This window comes from Apodemus sylvaticus, chromosome 8 (genome assembly GCF_947179515.1).
Source record: "Apodemus sylvaticus chromosome 8, mApoSyl1.1, whole genome shotgun sequence".
Taxonomy (NCBI): domain Eukaryota; kingdom Metazoa; phylum Chordata; class Mammalia; order Rodentia; family Muridae; genus Apodemus; species Apodemus sylvaticus.
The window spans coordinates 93,516,078-93,533,955 of record NC_067479.1 but is presented as its reverse complement, the minus strand read 5'-3'; positions in this window follow the sequence as shown (position 1 = coordinate 93,533,955).

Below are 17,878 nucleotides of genomic sequence, written 5' to 3'. Positions count from 1 at the left end.
TAGGACCCACAGAGAGAACCCACTGACACGTTACTGCCCCTCCCTGCCAACACATACTCACTGGATTCGAAGAGCGCCACCTTAGTCATGAAACATCATGGGTAAGGACTTCTGTGGTTGGTCCTCCTAGCTCTTCTTCCCATTGTGCCCATCTTCCCACAGATGCATAAGGCCTAAGGGTCTACAAGGGCAAGGGAATCTGAGGAGGTGTTCTACACAGAGGCCTAGACCATCTCATGGGCGAATTTTCTGTAACCCAGACCCCTGAAAAGTGGCATTTCAGTTTTATGGATGAAGAAACGATTTTTGAAACTAAAGCCCAATAAAGGAAATGGTTTTTCTTGATTCTCCGAGTGATTTGGAGCTTCTTTAAGAGCTTGTCTTATTACTATGATGATCAGAGGAGTGTTTGTGTGTGTGTGTGTGTGTATGTGTGTGTGTCTATGTGTGACTAAGTTATTGCCTTTCCATTTTTAACAAGCTACAGAATTGTGGAATTCAGAAAAGAGAGCTTCAAAAAGGTTTTGGCACTTTAGTTTTTGCTCTAAATGTTAGAAATCTATTCAAATAGCCCATCCATCTTGCTTTGGATAACTTTCACCGGATCTTAAGTGTGTGCATGTCATTATGCAAGAAAAGGGACAGAGAATAAGTAGCTAATATTCATTTAGCACAAATTATGTCTCAGATACTATTCTCATCAATTTCCATAAGTAGCATTGTATTGAACAACATGAATTGTAAGCTGTGATGAATAATATCATGTGTGGTCCCCTGTACTCCTTTACATTTCATCTATTGGGTTAGTTCTTCCATACTTCTAAGGGAAAACTTGGGCAAGCACCACAATGTCTTTGTTTTTCCGTGGGGGGGGTGTCACATATTTTATGTCAGTTTAATAGTTAGAACATCTAGCATTATATCAGAGTTAAAACCCTTAGATAGAAGCGGATGATGCTTCCCTCTCTTTGTCCCTGGATTTTACTTCTCCTGTAGCTGACTCATGCTGGCTTCTGGTTCCTCTGGGAGTGGAAGGAAAACTCAGTGGACATCAGTAGTCCTTACCTCTGATGCTTACAACCCAAGTCTTGTATTCTTTTAATTCAGCTTGAGCTGGGTAAAGGGAGGAAATTCTCTTATTTGCTAAGGATCTATCACAAATAGCATCCTTGATAAGGTCAAAGGATCTATTCGTAGTCCTGACTCTGGCAGGCTCATAGCATCTCCTCCTTCCTGGCAATCTTCAAATTTCCTCCAACAGTTTCTCCTCATGTGCGTTTGTCCTGCCAAGCAGCCGTCCTGGCAGGACTTGCCAATGTCAGTTTTTCCTTTCAGCATTCCGGGAGTGTGAGCCGATTTAATTTTCATTCTTCTCAGTATGCAGAAGCTACCTAGAGCTAGCAAGATTTGTTAGGGAGGCAGGGGAATCTGGCCAGTGGCTACAGTTTGCCAATTAGCCTGTTGGGGAGCAAAGGTGTGTGTGTGTGTGTGTTTACTTATTTTAAGTAATATTGTACTAATTATTTGATAATTTCATATAGTGTATTTTGCTCATATTCATCCTCAACTCCTCCCAGCCGCAGCCCCACCTCCTTACCTGTCTAACTTTGTTTGTTTCTTTGACCTATCATGTCCAATTTAGAGCTAAGTATTCTGATACTATTATTATTTTAAAATATTCCTTTGTATTTGATATGTATAAATAGTTTGCTTACATGTGTATCTGTGCACCATGTGCATGTCTGGTGTCTGAAGAAGAAGAGGGTGTTAGATGCCTTGGAACTGGAGTTACAGACGCAAGGGTACTGGGATTCAATCCCAGTTCTTCTGGAAGATGGTTGGTACTGTAACTACTGAGCTATCTGTCTAGTCTCTATTATTATTATCATTATTATTTATTATTATTTGTGTGTGTTTACACACCTGTATGTGTGCTGAACATTCTGTTTTTTTCTTTTCCCTTTGTGTTCGTATGCATGTGCACAGGCGTGCATGCTCTGATGCATATGTAGATGTTAGAAGACAACTTAGAGTCAGTTCTCTTCTCTGTTGGGTTCTGACTCAAGTTGTCAGACTTTGCGAACAAGTGCTTTTACTTGTTGAGCTGTGAGCCAGTGTGCCAGGCTAGCAATGGATTTCACATGCATCCCTTGGACAGAGCAGACTGGATTCATGTTCTATTCTGCCTTCTGTTGCTGTAACAAACCACTCTGCTCCAAAGGAAAGGGTTTGACTTCCTGATGGTAGTCTGTAACTGCCCACAGTTACATTGAACAGGTTACCTGGAAGGGAAGCTGGGAATGTATGGGAAGGCAGCAAAAAGAGATGGAGACCAAGACAACACCTGCTATTTAAGGTCTCAAAGTTTAATGGAGAACTCCAAATATTTTTTGGGAAACCCTTCCCCCAAAGGCTGGAAACTTCTCCACAGAACCGGTTCAGTTGCTCCGCAGGTGACTAGTGTTTCTCAGGAAGCTGGAGGTCCTTGAAGAACAATGGACTTCACTTTAGTCTGAGTATTCCACCCCAGGTGGAGGGGATTATGGCTAAGACAGGAGTTCCCGCTTAAAGGCTGGGAGAGGAACTTCACATTGGTCGATGTCAAGTTCCTGCCAGGTGGAATGGCGCCCCATTAAGGCTCTCTGCAGTAGTCCATCATCCAGGGAAGTCAGGGCAGGAGCTCAAAGCAAGAACCTGAGTGCAGGAACTGAAGTAGAGTCCGAGAGAGAATCCTGCCTCACCGTTTTGCCTTGGCTTAGCTAGTTTTCTTACACAGCCAGATCCTCCTGCCTAGGGATGGTACCGCCCACAATGGACTGGGCCTCCCTACATCAATGAGCAATTAAGAAAATGTTTAGCAGGCATCGCCACATGTCAATCTGATCTGTGCAGTTCTTCAGTCGATGGTCCCTCTTCCCAGGTGATTCTAGTTTTGTGTCAAGTTGACAAGTGAAGCTATGATAAGGGGAGCTATACTGGATATCATAGGTAGGTGTATTGCAGGGATAAACAGCAGGGTGTGGAAACAGATTGATCCTGGTTCTTAGTCTTTCTATACCTTTCGGCCATAAGGTAGTCTTGGTTTTCCTTCTTTCCCTTTCTTTTCTCTGCTTTTCCATGTTGCCTCCTCATTTTTCTCCTCTTTTCCTCCTCCCTTTTCTCTTTATTGGTTTATTATTATTCTTTTCTGGACAAAGTCTGTGGTGGTTTGAATATGCTTGGCTCCTGGGAAATGCTACTCTTAGGAGGAGGTGTGGCCTTATTGGAGTAGGTGTGGCCTTGTTGGAGGAAGTGTGTCACCGTGAGGGTGGGTTTTGAGGTCCTATGCGTAAGCTCTGCCCAGTGTGGAAAGCATCTCCTCGTGGGTGCCTTCAGATCAAGATGCAGAGCTCTCAGGTCCTTCTTCAGCTCTGTGTCTGCCTGGATGCTGCCGTGCTTCCTGCCACGATGACTGAGCCTCTGACACTGTAAGCCAGCCCCAACTAAATGTTTTATTAAGAGTTTTGTGGGTCACGACATCTCTTCACAACAATGGAAACCCTAAAACAGTCTTGCTCCACAGCTCAGGTTTCATGACCCTCCCACCACTGCCTCCTGTGTATTGGGATTAGAGACATATGCCACCATAGCCAGCCTCCATCTTTTCTTCTGAGAAATGCATCATTGTCCTTCTTGATAAATGTTTAAATGGAAATTACTAACAGGAATATGGGTAAAGGGGTTTCTTTTTCTTTTTTGAGACAGGGTTGTCCTGGAACTCACTCTGTAGACCAGGCTGAACTCAGAAATCTGCCTGCCTCTGGCTCCCAAGTGCTGGGATTAAAGGAGTGCATCCCCACTGCCCGGCAAGGGGTTTCTTACAGGGGCAATAACGACTCAAAAGCAACAACCACCACAAAAACCCAGTCCTATCATTGAAAAGTCACACTCCAATACAGATGACAACTCATTTGAGTTGTGGCCCTGAAGCTCTCTGCACAGCTTACATGTGGCTGACAGTGGGAGAATTTGTTCTTTGCATTTTGGCTGGTTGGTCAGAGTCTCATCCCCTGGAAACTGTTTACTTTATATATATATATATATATATAAAACTAGGGAGGGGCTTTGAGAATCTTACTAAGTTTTCATTTTCTCAGACACTAGACACATGGTGTTTCGTTTACCACCAGGGTCTCATGATTTTCCCCTTCTATCCTGGAGGAGACTGCCTTAGAACACATGCTAAATAAAGGTGTTAAATATTTCAAATGTGTTAAAATAAGCAAATGGAACAATTACTACCAGAGTAAAGAATGAGCTTCCATAAATAACAATACTAACAAAAAGGCAGAGGTTGTTTTGTATTGCTGTGGTGGTGAACCCCATTAATTCTAACAATTGAGAAACTGAGGCAGAAGGACTGTGCCTGAGCTACATATTAAGACCCTGTCTCAAGTAAAATGAATAGAATGAATATAATAGAGAGAGAGCTGGGGAAATGACTGAACTGTCTGCACAAGCAGGAGGACTTGAGTTCCAGTCTCATGTGAAAAAAAGCTAAGCACACTATGGCTATAAACCCACTGATGGAAAAGAGAAAGAATTCCCTGGGTGTTGCTGGCCCCCCAGCTAGGCCCAATCAGTGATATCTAACATAAGAGATCCTGATGGCACACACACACACACACACACACACACACACACACACACACAGCATGCGGGTGGTGAGGGAGGAAGAGAGAGAGAGAGGGAGGGAGAAAAGGGAGAGGAGAGTTAATAGGGGGAAACCAAGAAAAAAATATTGGCTTGAAACTATAAAGATTAAAATGAAAATGTACTTTTGTGACACAATAACCAATTTAAGCAGATAGAAAAAAGTATCATAAACTTAAAGTTTGTTAAATTGAGATTATTCAGTCTGAATAATAGAAAAATCATGCTGGTTCCTTGATCTTGGACTCCCAGACAGAACCATGGAACTGTCAAGAAAGTTGGAACTGTCATGGAACTGTCAAATAACAGTTGTTTAAGGATGAGAGAGAGAGAAAGACACACACACACACACACACACAGAGAGAGAGAGAGATAGAGAGAGAGATAGAGAGAGAGTGTGCATATAAGGATTAAAGAAAACGGAGGCACCATCAACCATGCCAACTTGTGTAAACCTACATATAAAAGATGTTGTCATGGGAGAAGAGGCAACAAATCTCAAAATTGAAGAAAATCAGCTATCATCTAAGACCTAAAATAATTCCATATAAGATAAAAATAGAGGTCCACACCCAGATACATGCCATTCAGCAAAAGCAAGAAAATTTATAGGTTCAAATATCTGTAACTCAGGGTGTGATGACACCAGTCATCCCAGCACTTCAGAGATGGAAAAAGAAATGGTCAGGAGTCCAAACCTAGCCTTTCTTGGCGACATAGTAAGTTTGAGTCCAGCCTGTGCTGTGAGACCCTTGTCAAAGAAGAAGGAGAAAAAGAAGAAAAGGGAGGAGGAAGAGGAGGAGGAAGAGGAGGAGAAAGGAAGGAAGGAAGGAGGGAAGGGAAAGAGGAAGACTTTAAACTAACAACACAACTTTCTGCTTTAGAAGGATGGAGATGTTGGAGATGTAGCTCAGGGGCAGAGTGTTTGCCTGGTATGTAAGGCCATGAGTTCAATTCCTAGCACAGAATAAAAAACAGGAGAAAAAGAAGTTATATGAAAGATAGCCAACTAACCCAAAGCAGAGGGATAGAATGAAATAAAGACACGCATGTAAAGAAATGAACAGAGGGAGAATGAAGTCCAGAGTCGTTCTCTGAAACCACTAACGGGATTTTCATAAACTTTTAGTAACTCTGCCTAAGGGAGCAGGGCAGGGGAGGAGGATGTAACCTCAGATTTTTGTTCTGGGAAAGGAGATCCAGAGTTTGAGGCTGGCTGGAGTTACAGAGTGAGACTGTTTCAGGAGTTATATACTATGTTATATGACTGCCAGTGGGATTTATTCTAGGCATGCAAGTTTAGTTGAACATCTTGCGTTTTAAGTGGGAATGGCTCCCATAGACTCATATATTGAATTCTCTGTGTGTGTGTGTGTGTTTCAAGACAGGGTTTCTCTGTATAGCCCTATATCTTTGAATTCTTGGTCCCTAGTTTGTGGGGCCTCTTTGGAAAAGACTAGGCCTTGTTGGAGGAGGTGTGTCACCAAGGGCAGGCTTTGGAATTTCAAAAGCCCACACCATTCCCAGTGAGCGCTCTCTGCCTCATGCTGAAGAATGAAGATGTAAACTCTTAGCTACTATGACTCCAGTGCCATGCCTGCCTGTCTGTTGCTGTGCTTCTGCTAACGATGATCATGGACTCTCCCCCCAGAAACTGTAAGCCCAAATAAACTCTTCTGTAAGTTGCCTTGGTCATTGTGTCTTATCACAGCAATAGGAAAGAAAGTAAGACACAGCTAAAATTAATGTAATCATATTAATGACAAAAGGGACAGACTTATACCAATACCTTAATAATTACAGAAAGTGCATTTGCCAAATCCAACATGTTCTCATGATGGAAAGAATGCAATCAAGGATCACACATGTTTAGAATATGCAAATAGATAAATACATAAAAGCAAGCAATCCAGTTCCAAATTGGCAAATAATCTGGATAAGCATTTTTTCAAAGAAGCATACAGCAGGGTTGGAGAGAGATCACCGTGGTTAAGAGATCTGGCTGCTTTTCCAGGGGACCTGGGTTCAATTCAAAGCACCCACACGGCAGCTCACAACTGTCTATGACTCCTGCTCTAGCACATCCAACTCCTCTTCTGGCCTCCAGGGGCACTGTGTGCAAGTGACACACAGACATATGTGCCGACAAAACACCCGTACTAATAAAGTAATTTAAATGAACAAGATGTACAGATGGCTGTGGCCAATAAGCACAGGATTATTCTCAGTATCACTGGTTACAATGAAAATGCAAATCTAAACCATGGCAAGACAGCAGCTCTTCCTCAAATAGAAAGCTGCAGTAGCAAGAGAGACAAAAGCAAGTGCTGGCACGGATTTAGGACATTTTATCCCTAGCCAGGACTGCAACAGTCTTAAAATTAGTTGTCATGACTGAATGGCATCCACTCCCATAAATGAATGAATGAGTTATTCACTTGTGGGGCAGGGTTTTAGGATGTAGTCCAAGAAGTCGTCAAGTCTCAATCCTCCTGCCTCTGTTCCTGAGTTCTGGGACAGGAGATGCATGCCACCAACCCCATAAATTCATATGCTGTAGTTATAAATCCCAGTGTAGAGAGACTGAAGAAGTCTATGCCAAGACTGACATGTGAACATGGCATTGTGTATGAAGTTCTTTAAAAAAAATAAGATTATGTGTACATGTTTGTATGTTTATACAGATAGAGATAATACCATAACAGAGATTGGCATATGAAAAAAAAAACCCAGTTTACAGAGAAACCCCGGAAAGTCTTCCCCTCCTGGGGATTCATATATCAAATGGAGATTATAAGTCCAGTTTATGAAGAAACACTGGAAGCCTTTCCCTATCTGGACGTCATTTAATGAACCCAGCCTCCATGGGAAAAGTTCACACTATAAAAGTATTGAAGAGGCTGGTATTAGGTAAATGCCCGATGGAGAGGGTTGTGGGCCTTTCTTCCCATTTCTAAATAAACTATCTATTCCTAACTATGTGCCCTCAGTGTAATCCTTTGCCTTGGGACACAAGAGCCTTGGTACTTCACTAGGAAGCTGGGTCTCAGATCTGTGCATATTCCACCATCTTGGAATGTGACCATATATGGAGACCGTATTTTTACTAAATTAAAATCATTAAAGTAAAATCATTAGGGTGAGCTTTAATCCTGTTAGTACTGTCCCGGTGAAAGAGGAGATTTGGATAGAGGCATAAGAGGAAAACAGTACAAAGCAGCCCAGTGATAAAACAGCCAGGTATAGGCCAAGGGGAGAGCCTGGGATGGATTCTCTCCTAGGGGAAACCAACTCTGTCTCTACCTCGACTCTACCCAGCCCTGGGACTGTAAAACAATGAATTTCTGTTAATTAAAACCATCTAGTATGACAGCTGTTACAGCAGCCCTAAGCAGACCAGCACACGTTCCTACAGGCTTTAAATAAGCTAGCTGACTCTTTTAGCTAAGTTACAGAAATGGGAAGTATGGCGGTTTGAATAAGAACAGTCCCCAAAGGCTCAGGTATTTGAATGCTTAGTCATGGGGGGAGTGGCACTACTTAGAAGGATTAGGAGGTGTGGCCTGTTGTGGTGGGTGTGGCCTCGGGGGAGGAAGTCTGCCACTGTCTTTGACCTTTCAAGGGTCCAAGACAGGACCAATGCTTTTCTCTTTCGGCTGCCTGCCTGTGGATCTGGATGTAGAACTCTCAGCTCCTTCTCTAGCACCATGTTGGGCTGCACGAGGCCACACTTCACATCACGATGAACTAAACCTCTGAAACTGTAAGCCAGCCCCAATTAAATGCTTCTCTTTATCAGAGTTGCTATGGTCACGGTGTCTGTTCCCAGCAAAAGAACCCTGACTAATCCAGGAAGATTTTGTGAATATTTTTATTTTGGCATATTCACAGGTGTTTAACAGGTTATTTCCCTGTCACACATTTAAATGGAATTCTGATTCCACGGACCAAGGAACAAACATTACGCTTGCCTCTTTTCTTCCCGTTATTCAGAATGAGTCCCGAGATGCAAAGCTCTCAGCTAGACTTTCCCTTTCATACTGCTTGCTGAAAGGAAGATCACTTTTGATATGAGCCTTTGCGAGGCTTATGAAGAGTTTCAAGGCATTTGTGCTTCGGGGTTCTCAGCAGAACACCTGCAGCAGGGACGCCTTGCAGGCTGATTGGCTGCTGAACACTGAGATTGAAAAAGTCCTGATTTGAAAGGAAATGGATATCATCAATCCTTACAGAATATCAAAAGTTGTAGGATACAGTGCTCATCAATGGCTTCCCAGGAAACCAACGCAGAGTGGCAGCTCATGCTGCCTCCTGAATTGTGATCATCTTTACAAATCTGCTATGGAATCACTTGCTTTTCAAAAAATAATTATTTATTTATTTACATTCCAAATGTTGCCCCTCTTCACAATCTCCCTTCCAGAGCTCTTCACCCCCTCCCCTCCCCTTTGTCTCAGAGAGGGTGCTCCCCCACCGACTGACCCACCACCCACCCAGGCTCCTCACCTCACCCTACCCCACCACCACCCAGCAAACCCCTTCCCTGGAGCATCAAGTTTCTACAGGTTTAGGTGAATCCTCTCCCACTGAAGCCCGACAAGGCAGTCCTCGGCTACATATGTGTCCAGGACCATGGAACCCTCATGTATGCTCTTTGGTTGGTAGTTTAGTCTCTGGGAGCTCCCATGGGTCCAGGTCAGTTGACACTGTTGGTCTTCCTGTGGGGTTTCCATCCCCTTAAGCTCCTTCAACCCTCCCACTAACTCTTCCTTAGGGGCCCCAATCTCAGTCTAATGGTTGGCTGTAAGTATCTGCATCTGTCTCCGTCAGCTGCTGGCACAGCCTCTCAGAGCCATGCTAGGCTCCTGTCTGCAAGCACAACATAGCATCAGTAATGGCGTCAGGGATTGGTGCCTGTCCATGCGATGGATCACAAGTTGGGCCCGTCACTGGATGACCTTTCCTGAAGGAAAAGAAGAATTATTCTTTTACACAGGAACAATTCTGGGTCAAAAGGTTTTAAGGTAGGTTGGTGACTCCATCCCTCTACTGGGAGCCCAAAACATTTGATTTTTTGAAAATGTTTTCCTACATTTCATAGCCTGTGTGATAATTTGCATAGGCAAAATGCAGCCTTCCAGCTTCCAGTCTGTGGGTCTTACTATTTTTGGGTTGCTGTTAAATCGTGTGTGTGTGTGTGTGTGTGTGTGTGTGTGTGTGGTGTGTTAGAGAGAGAGATAGACAGAAACAGAGAGAAAGACAGGGGAAAGAATAGAGGAAAGAGAGGGAGAGAGGGTTGAGAGAAAAGAGGGGGGGAGAGTGGGGAGGGGGTCTTGGAAGAGATCAGCTGACCACCACACATAATAGAAACTCAATCACAGTGTGGTGGCGCACACCTTTGATCCCAGCACTTGGGAGGCAGAGGCAGGTGGATTTCTGAGTTTGAGGCCAGCCTGGTCTACAGAGTGAGTTCCAGGACAGCTGAGGCTACACAGAGAAACCTTGTCGCAAAAAACCAAAAAAAAAAAAAAAAAAAAAAAAAAAAAGAAAAAGAAAAAAGAAAAAGAAACTGAATCACAGCAGGGCAGTGATGGCACACGCCTTTAATCCCAGCACCTGGGAGGCAGAGTTTGAGGCCAGCCTGGTCTACAGAGTGAGTTCTAGGACTCGAAAAACCAAAAGAAAAAAAGAAAAAAAAAGAAAGAAAGAAACTGAATCACGGGGAAAGGCCTTTGAGCGCATCCATGAGAGATCGCCATGGTTATGTTGATTGATGCAGGAAGATCCAGCTTAATTGGGAGAGGAGCTGTTGTGTGCACAGAGAGAGGATCCTGGACTGTGAGAGGGAGCGGTGTGCCTGTGTTCCTTGTGTTCTGACTGAGGCTGTGATGTAAGCAGCTGCTTTAAGCTCCGCTGTCTTGCCATCTCTGCTGTGATAGATTACCTTGAACTGCAAGCCAAAATGAGCTGAATTTTCTTCAGGTCCTCTTGACGGGCCTTTCCCCCTTTTTAAATCACAGCAACAGGAAAGCAATCAAGACACTGCTGATGGTAAAATTGATTTTTACCAGCAATGACAGTGAATTTTTCAAGTTTGCCATTCCCAGGTCCTTTGATGGAATTCAGCTCCTAGAAGATTTTTGGGCTATCCAGGTCTCCCATATTTAAAGTCGTTCAGAGATTCTCTGGGTGTTTGTGGGAATGGGAGTGGTTGGGTTTGCCAGATCCTCACGAAGGAATGGAGACTCATCAACACTGTGGAGCGAACTTCTACCTGAAAATTCCAGAGCTTGCAATATTCATGTGGTGATTTGAACAGATAGATCCGTCAGGCAATCTGCAGCCGAGGCGTGGGATGAGAATCTGCCTCACAGGTGTGAGTGACGACTGTAGGGACAAAAGCTGGTCGGGGTTTCTTGGGAGGACAGGAGCTGGTGCTGGAGGACCAAGGAGCTTCCTGCTTTCTCTCACATGATTCTGATTTGACTTTCTCCTAAGACAAAGTTTCTCTGTGTAGTCCTGGCTGGCCTCCGACTCACAGAGATCTGCCTGTCTCTGCTTCCGGAGAGCTAAGATTGAAGGTGTGTGCCATCACACCGAGTCGGAGTCCAGTTGAAAGGCTGAAGGTTGTGGTGGACACCACTGGGTGATACTGCCATTTCATTGGGTTATTAAATTGTTCAAGTAGCCATGGCATGATTGTCCTCCAAGCCACCCCGCTGCCACAAGGAAACGAATCTCCAGTGGTCACATCATGCTGTCCCTCAGTACACCTGTACCGATTGCTAAGGTTTGGGATCTGGCTTGAAGGCTGGAAGAAGGGGAGAGAAAGATATATCAAGAAGAGAATGTAAGATTCATGGAGGCAGGAGGATGAGGAGTTAAAAACCAGACTATGCTACATATTAAATCTGAGGCCAACTTGAAATCCCCGAGATTCTCTATGAAAACAAACTAAGCAACCCAAAGAATAAGATGAAGAGAATTTTGTAATAGAGAATATTCAAATTCCCACGTAGTATTTTCACCTGGTTATTGATGCATAAGCTTCAAAAGTTACAAGTATTTATCTTCTCTATCAAAAACATTCACACATTGCATGTTATGCCTTAACAGGATGGGGCACTTGGGCTGTATGCTATATACAACTCAGCCTTGCTGACGAGTTTATCCTCATAAGTGCCCATTGTTGTTCTGTGCTAGACCATGCGTTAAACTAGCTTGGAAGGCTCTTGCAACGAACACGTTCTACGGTATGTGGTTCTAGTCAAAACAATTTCCTCAAGTGGATTCATACTGTTCTAACAATGCGCGCGCGTGTGTGTGTGTGTGTGTGTGTGTGTGTGTGTGTGTATGTATGTGTGTGTGTGTGTGTGTATGTGAGTGTATCTATCTAACTGTAACACATTAGAATCTTCCTAAGCAGTGCTGATCATTCACTGTGCTGCAGTTCTTCCCGGGCTGTAAAGCATTTTTTCACTTATGCTGCAGACGCCATCTGCCCATCAGTTACTCAGCGGTCACCTCCTCTTCTCAGAGTGACTGGCACAGTGCTAAGTGCTTGAGTTCAAGTGACCATGGTCCAGGGTAGCACTGGGATCCTGCAGTTCAGACTCCCAAAGAAAGGTGGCAACATGCTTCCCTCTCGCAAAACGATGAAAGTCCTTAGCGTTTCCACTCGGGAGGCTGCAGGGATCTATAATGAGGACAAAAATCTCTCCGTGAAACTCGAGAAGGAAAGAGAAAGCATGCTAGCTTTGCAGCCACACTTCAGACTGCAGAGTTTATGACAACAGTGCCATTCCCCTCCCTTCTCATCACCATTTGGGAGCCTTTCACCTCAGACCACGAGAACGCGCGCGCATGCAGGAGATTCTGAGAGGAATGGCCACGTAGTTCTTGTTACAGCGTCTTGCTGGAGTTGTTCAAGTTTATGATTAGTCGTTGATCTCATTCTCATTGTACCTGTTTGCTTTGCTTTTGTCTTGAGATAGGGTCTTGAGATATATAACAGGCTGGGCAGGGCCTCACTCCTTAGCCTGGGCTGGCTTCAAACTGGTAATCTTTGCTTCAGTCTCCTGAGTGTTAAGATCAGAGGCATGACTTATTACACCTGGCCTCAGTGCTCCATTTACAGACTTTATGTCTGTTCATACAGAGAAAGCCACCACATGTGGACGGCTTAGTACTGCTTGCAGTTTCAGGTGCTGGGGTTCCAGGTGTGCGCCACCATACCTGGCTCTGTGACAACTTTCAATCTAACTGCATATTTATATTTAAAGTACTCTTTTAGCTAGCAAACTGTTACAAGTCCAACAGTGGAAAATTAGTTAAGTCAGTTAGTTTTGCCCAGAAAAAATATCTGACGGATGTGGTGACCAGGTCCGTGACTCTGGAGGCTGAGGCAGTAGGATTGTGAGTTAACAGGACAGCCCAGCCTAGGTCACATGAGTGCTTGTCTCAAACATCCAAAATAAAAAGAATCCCACAGTGGTTCTCTTAGGGAGAACGGAAAGCCGCCACAATTTTGTCTGTCTTATGAGGTGTTTTTTTTTTTTTGTTTGTTTTTGTTTTTTGTTTTGTTTTAATGAGACAGGGTTTCTCTGTGTAGCCCTGGCTGTCCTGGAACTCACTCTATAGACCAGGCTGGGCTCAAACTCAGAAATCTGCCTGCCTCTGCCTCCCAAGTGCTGGGATTAAAGGCATGCACCACCACCGCCCGCATGAGGTATTCTTTTTCATCAGAGCTTAGGTCAGTGCTGACAGCTTCCTTCTGTGGTGGAGATGCCCCACGTATGTGCTGTATGTGCAGCACATATGTGCAGCACAACAAGGACCAGCTGTGTCTAACTGTGGAGCAGATATTAAGTGGCCTATGAGACGGAAGCTTCCATCTTTAAGGTTAGGCAGATTTACATGTGAGGGGCTGCCATTTTGGTTACTCCAGCTGTTGCTAACATTTAGCACAACTTTTTCTGTGGATGGACTTAAGTCTACTATTTTGATGTTTGTCTCCATTTTGTTCCGACTCTCTGTCTTTCTTTGTTTGAACTTTAATTCTCGTCTTACACACTGGATTCTAACCACAGTTTCTTTGCCCTCTACTCCTCCCATACCCTCCTTACTTCTCCTCTCTCCTAGATCAACTCCTTCTGTTCCCCCCCCCCTTTTTTTTAAAGGCAGAGACACCTTCCCTTCCATTTTTAGGTAACCATAATGTATATGCAGAGGACCTAGCTCAGGTCCCATACAGGGTCTGTGTTTGTTGCTTCAGCTTCTGTGAACCCCTGCTTAGTTGATTCTGGGGCAGACCTAGGATAGAACCAAACATGACTGGCAAAAAATTAAATTAAATTAAAAAGTCATTGAAGTGATTCCCCATGATACTCTGCTATACTCATAGATTGACATCTGGCCCAGTTGTCATCAGTAGGCCTCATCCAGCAGCTGATGGGAACAGATACAGGCCCACAGCCAAACACTCTTTGTCTCTTGACCCACTGCCAGGTCGGGTTGTCTGTCTTTTGGGTGAACATATTAATTTTTATAGTCTGTATTATAAAGCAAAGAATCTGTAGTACAGTATCTGGTTACCCACCGACAGCACAATGAGATTGGTTACAGCCAACAATTAATAAGGAGAAAACAGTCAGAAATACTATGTCAGAAAATAGTTGATGTAGAAGAGAAAAAAAGAGAAGCCTTCAAAACTCATTGAATAAATATGAGCTTTAAGAAGAGAGAAAGCAAATACATCAGTGATAACGCATGCATCCCTATTAAACCACAAAGATTGCAAAAACTGGATACAACTTCGAAGCCTAACCTAGTGGACTGACCTGAGAACATTTAATTATCTGAGCTCTGATGACCAGCGACATACACAGTGCCATCAGCCAGGGAAGCTTCCCTGAGCCTGGCGCCCAGCGTCATTCAATAGGAGAAGTTAATTAGCTGTGTAGCTGCTTGTCTGACTGACCCCAGCAGGTTGGCCATACTCCAGCCCTTTCCACCAGGAAGAGGAGCTTACCATAAGCCCCATCTTGAATTTTGCATATGGTTTCTCCTGGACTTCCTCCTATGTACATGTGCTCGTTTTAATTGGTAACAGGATTTCTCACTGTAGTAAACCATAAGCAGGGGAAGGCAGTTTTCCTGACTTCTGTGACTCCTTCTAGCGAGTGGCAGTTTTGAGCCTGGTCTTTGGGACCTTGGCTCACAGTAATTCTTATCGGTCCTGTCCAGATATGATGTGGTAGATGCACTTTCGCATATGCTTTTCATGCTATGTCCTGGCCCACTGCATGCTAAGAGCCACGGTGTGTGCAATCTCGTTCCTTCAGGTCTTTGATGTTACAAAAGAAGCTTCCACTTTTGTTTCTGCATGGCCACTCCTCTGTCACCGTGTTCTGTTTGGTGCGAGAGGCGAAGAAAACATTTGATAAGTTTCTCCAAACCATATCCATCTCTCAAACAATTCTCTCTCACGCCTTTAAAGTATTATCATCTGCATGCCTTTTAGAATGAAGGTATAATTTCATTAGCTTTCTAGCTGTATCTCTACATTGTTTTGTGTGCATGCATATGCATGTGTGTGTGTTTGCTTCAGGGAGTATCACAACATATATCCCTAACTTTGTTGTTCACTCTGAGTTAATTCTGTGCTATGCCACTTAAATAGAGTTCTATATGTATATTGGAAAGTCATTCATTGTAAGATGTTATGATTTCTGCTGCAAATCACGACTTTTAAGAAGGGAAACCAGCCTGATGGTTTTTCTGATTTTTATTTGCTATCATTCTTTCCCAAGCCTTGGTTTTCATGTGGAATCAATCATCTTTCCACAGCACACATGGAATGTTGCCTAGCAGCAGGGCTGTTCCTGATGGTTTGTTGTCTTAGTCAGGGTTTCTATTCCTGCACAAACATCATGACCAAGAAGCAAGTTAGGGAGGAAAGGGTTTATTCAGCTTACACTTCCACATTGCTGTTCATCACCAAAGGAAGTCAGGACTAGAACTCAAGCAGGCTAGGAAGCAGGAGCTGATGCAGAGGTCATGGAGAGATGTTACTTACTGGCTTGCTTCCCCTGGCTTGCTCAGCTTTCTTATAGAACCCAAGACTACCAGACTAGGGATGGCACCACCCACAAGGGGCCCTCCCACCTTTGATCACTAATTAAGAAAATGCCTACGGTTGGATCTCATGAGGCACTTCCTCACCTGAAGCTCCTCTGTCTGTGATAACTCCAGCTTGTGTCAAGTTGACACACAAAACCAGCCAGTACAGCTTGTCTTGGGTTTGTTTCCCAGAGAGTTCTCTTCTTCATTCAGCATGGCTTTACTGGATGTTCCTGATGGCTTGTCTTGGGTTTACTAGAGAGTACTTTTCATCATGGAGGATGTTGCTGGATGTAGAATTCTGGGTGATGGGTAATTTATTGGTGTTCTATTTGTCTTCTGACCTTCATTGTTCATGAGGAGAAATCAATGTTCTACTGCTAGAAGATTTTTGCTGTCTCTGAGTTTTAACTGTTTGTATGTATAAGCTTTACAAATAAATACTTGCCTGCTTGGAGTTTGTAGAATCCTGAACCTATAAGTTTGTTTTACTCACTAGGATTGAGGAGATTTTGAACATTATCTCTTCAAACATTTCTCTGCACCACCCTTCCTCCTCATTTGAGACTCTGCTTGCATATAGATTAGGTCTCTTGATGTCATACAGTTCCTTCTAACTCTGATTTTCAAAAATAATCTTTGTCTTTGTGCTTAACCTATTTCTTCTGCTTGTTTGTCTTCACTTAATCTTTCTTTTAAAAATCATCACTTGATTACCTAAGACCATTCAGTATTTTTTATTTTAATTTCAGATGTTCTATTTTCATTTCTAGAATCGCTCCGCTGTTTCTCCTACCTCCTTCTTTCTCTCCCTTTCTGCCATTTTTCCTCCCATCCCTTTTCCCTGTGGTCCTGGGGATTGGGGTGAGTGTATGTACACATGCACACAAAGACACACACAGACACACACCACTCACACAGACACATACAATAGAGACAGACAGACAGGGACAGATACACAGACAGACACATAGAGACAGACCCAGACAGACATGGACAGATAGTCACAGAGACAGACAGACACACAGACACACACCACTTTAGAATCTTTGTCAGCTAACTCCAACATCTGGCTTACATCAAGTTCTGGGTCCAGCATGGCTTCTTTGCCTACTCCAGAGCAGCCTCACATCTGTTCTCTTGGATTTATTCAAAGGCCCAGTTTCAAGGGGGAAGTTGGTATGCAGGGAAAATTGTTTTCATGGCCATGGCAGAGATAAAGAGGAAAGCTCACATTTGCGATATATTTTAAGCCAGATTTGTTAGAAGTCTGCCAGCATTTCATTCAGTAAAACAAGTTCCAGGGTAAAGCTCAAAATAGGCAGTCAAGGGGACATACTTACTTCATAAAGGTTGGGAGCAAGGAGGTAAGATGTGTCTGCTTTTAAATGACAATCTAGATATTTTTAAAGAAGAACTGTGCTTTTTGCTAATGGAACAAATAGCAAAGATCAGTTCCTGGCCCTAAACTGCGTATCTGGAAATGGCATGGGACCATTGGTATCTTTGGGGCATAAAGCCTGGCTCAGAAACACCTGACTCTTAAGTTTAAAGCTCTTTCTTCTTCTTGATAAGACAGCATTCTCTTTATAAAGTCTGTTTGCCTCCAGAGTGTCTGACTGACTGAATATGAAGAGATGATCAGACTCTGAGTCGTCAAACAGTCAACCTTGTCTGCCTGAGGCCTAAGCCTGTGTTGGCCCTCACGTCAGGCCATTGATGTGTGACAGGTTCACAATGGGGCAGAATATAAGCCTAGGTTAGTTTGTCCTGAAGTATCTGATCTCTGGTCAGAGTTCAAGAAGTGTGAACGCAATAGTTACTCTGCTACATTGGGGGATTTAATTGTATGTATTCCTACCCTGAGTTTGTTTCTCTGAACTATTTAACTAAAGGCCCTTTTCTCTCTTAAATGTTATTTATTATTGTATATTATATGAGAGGGCGAGGCCAGCACACACACACGCCGTAGCTTATGTGGCTGTCCGAGGACCACTTCAGACTTGGTCCTCTCCTTCCACCTTTAAATGGATTCCAGAGATTAAAACTCAGACTGTTGCCAGGC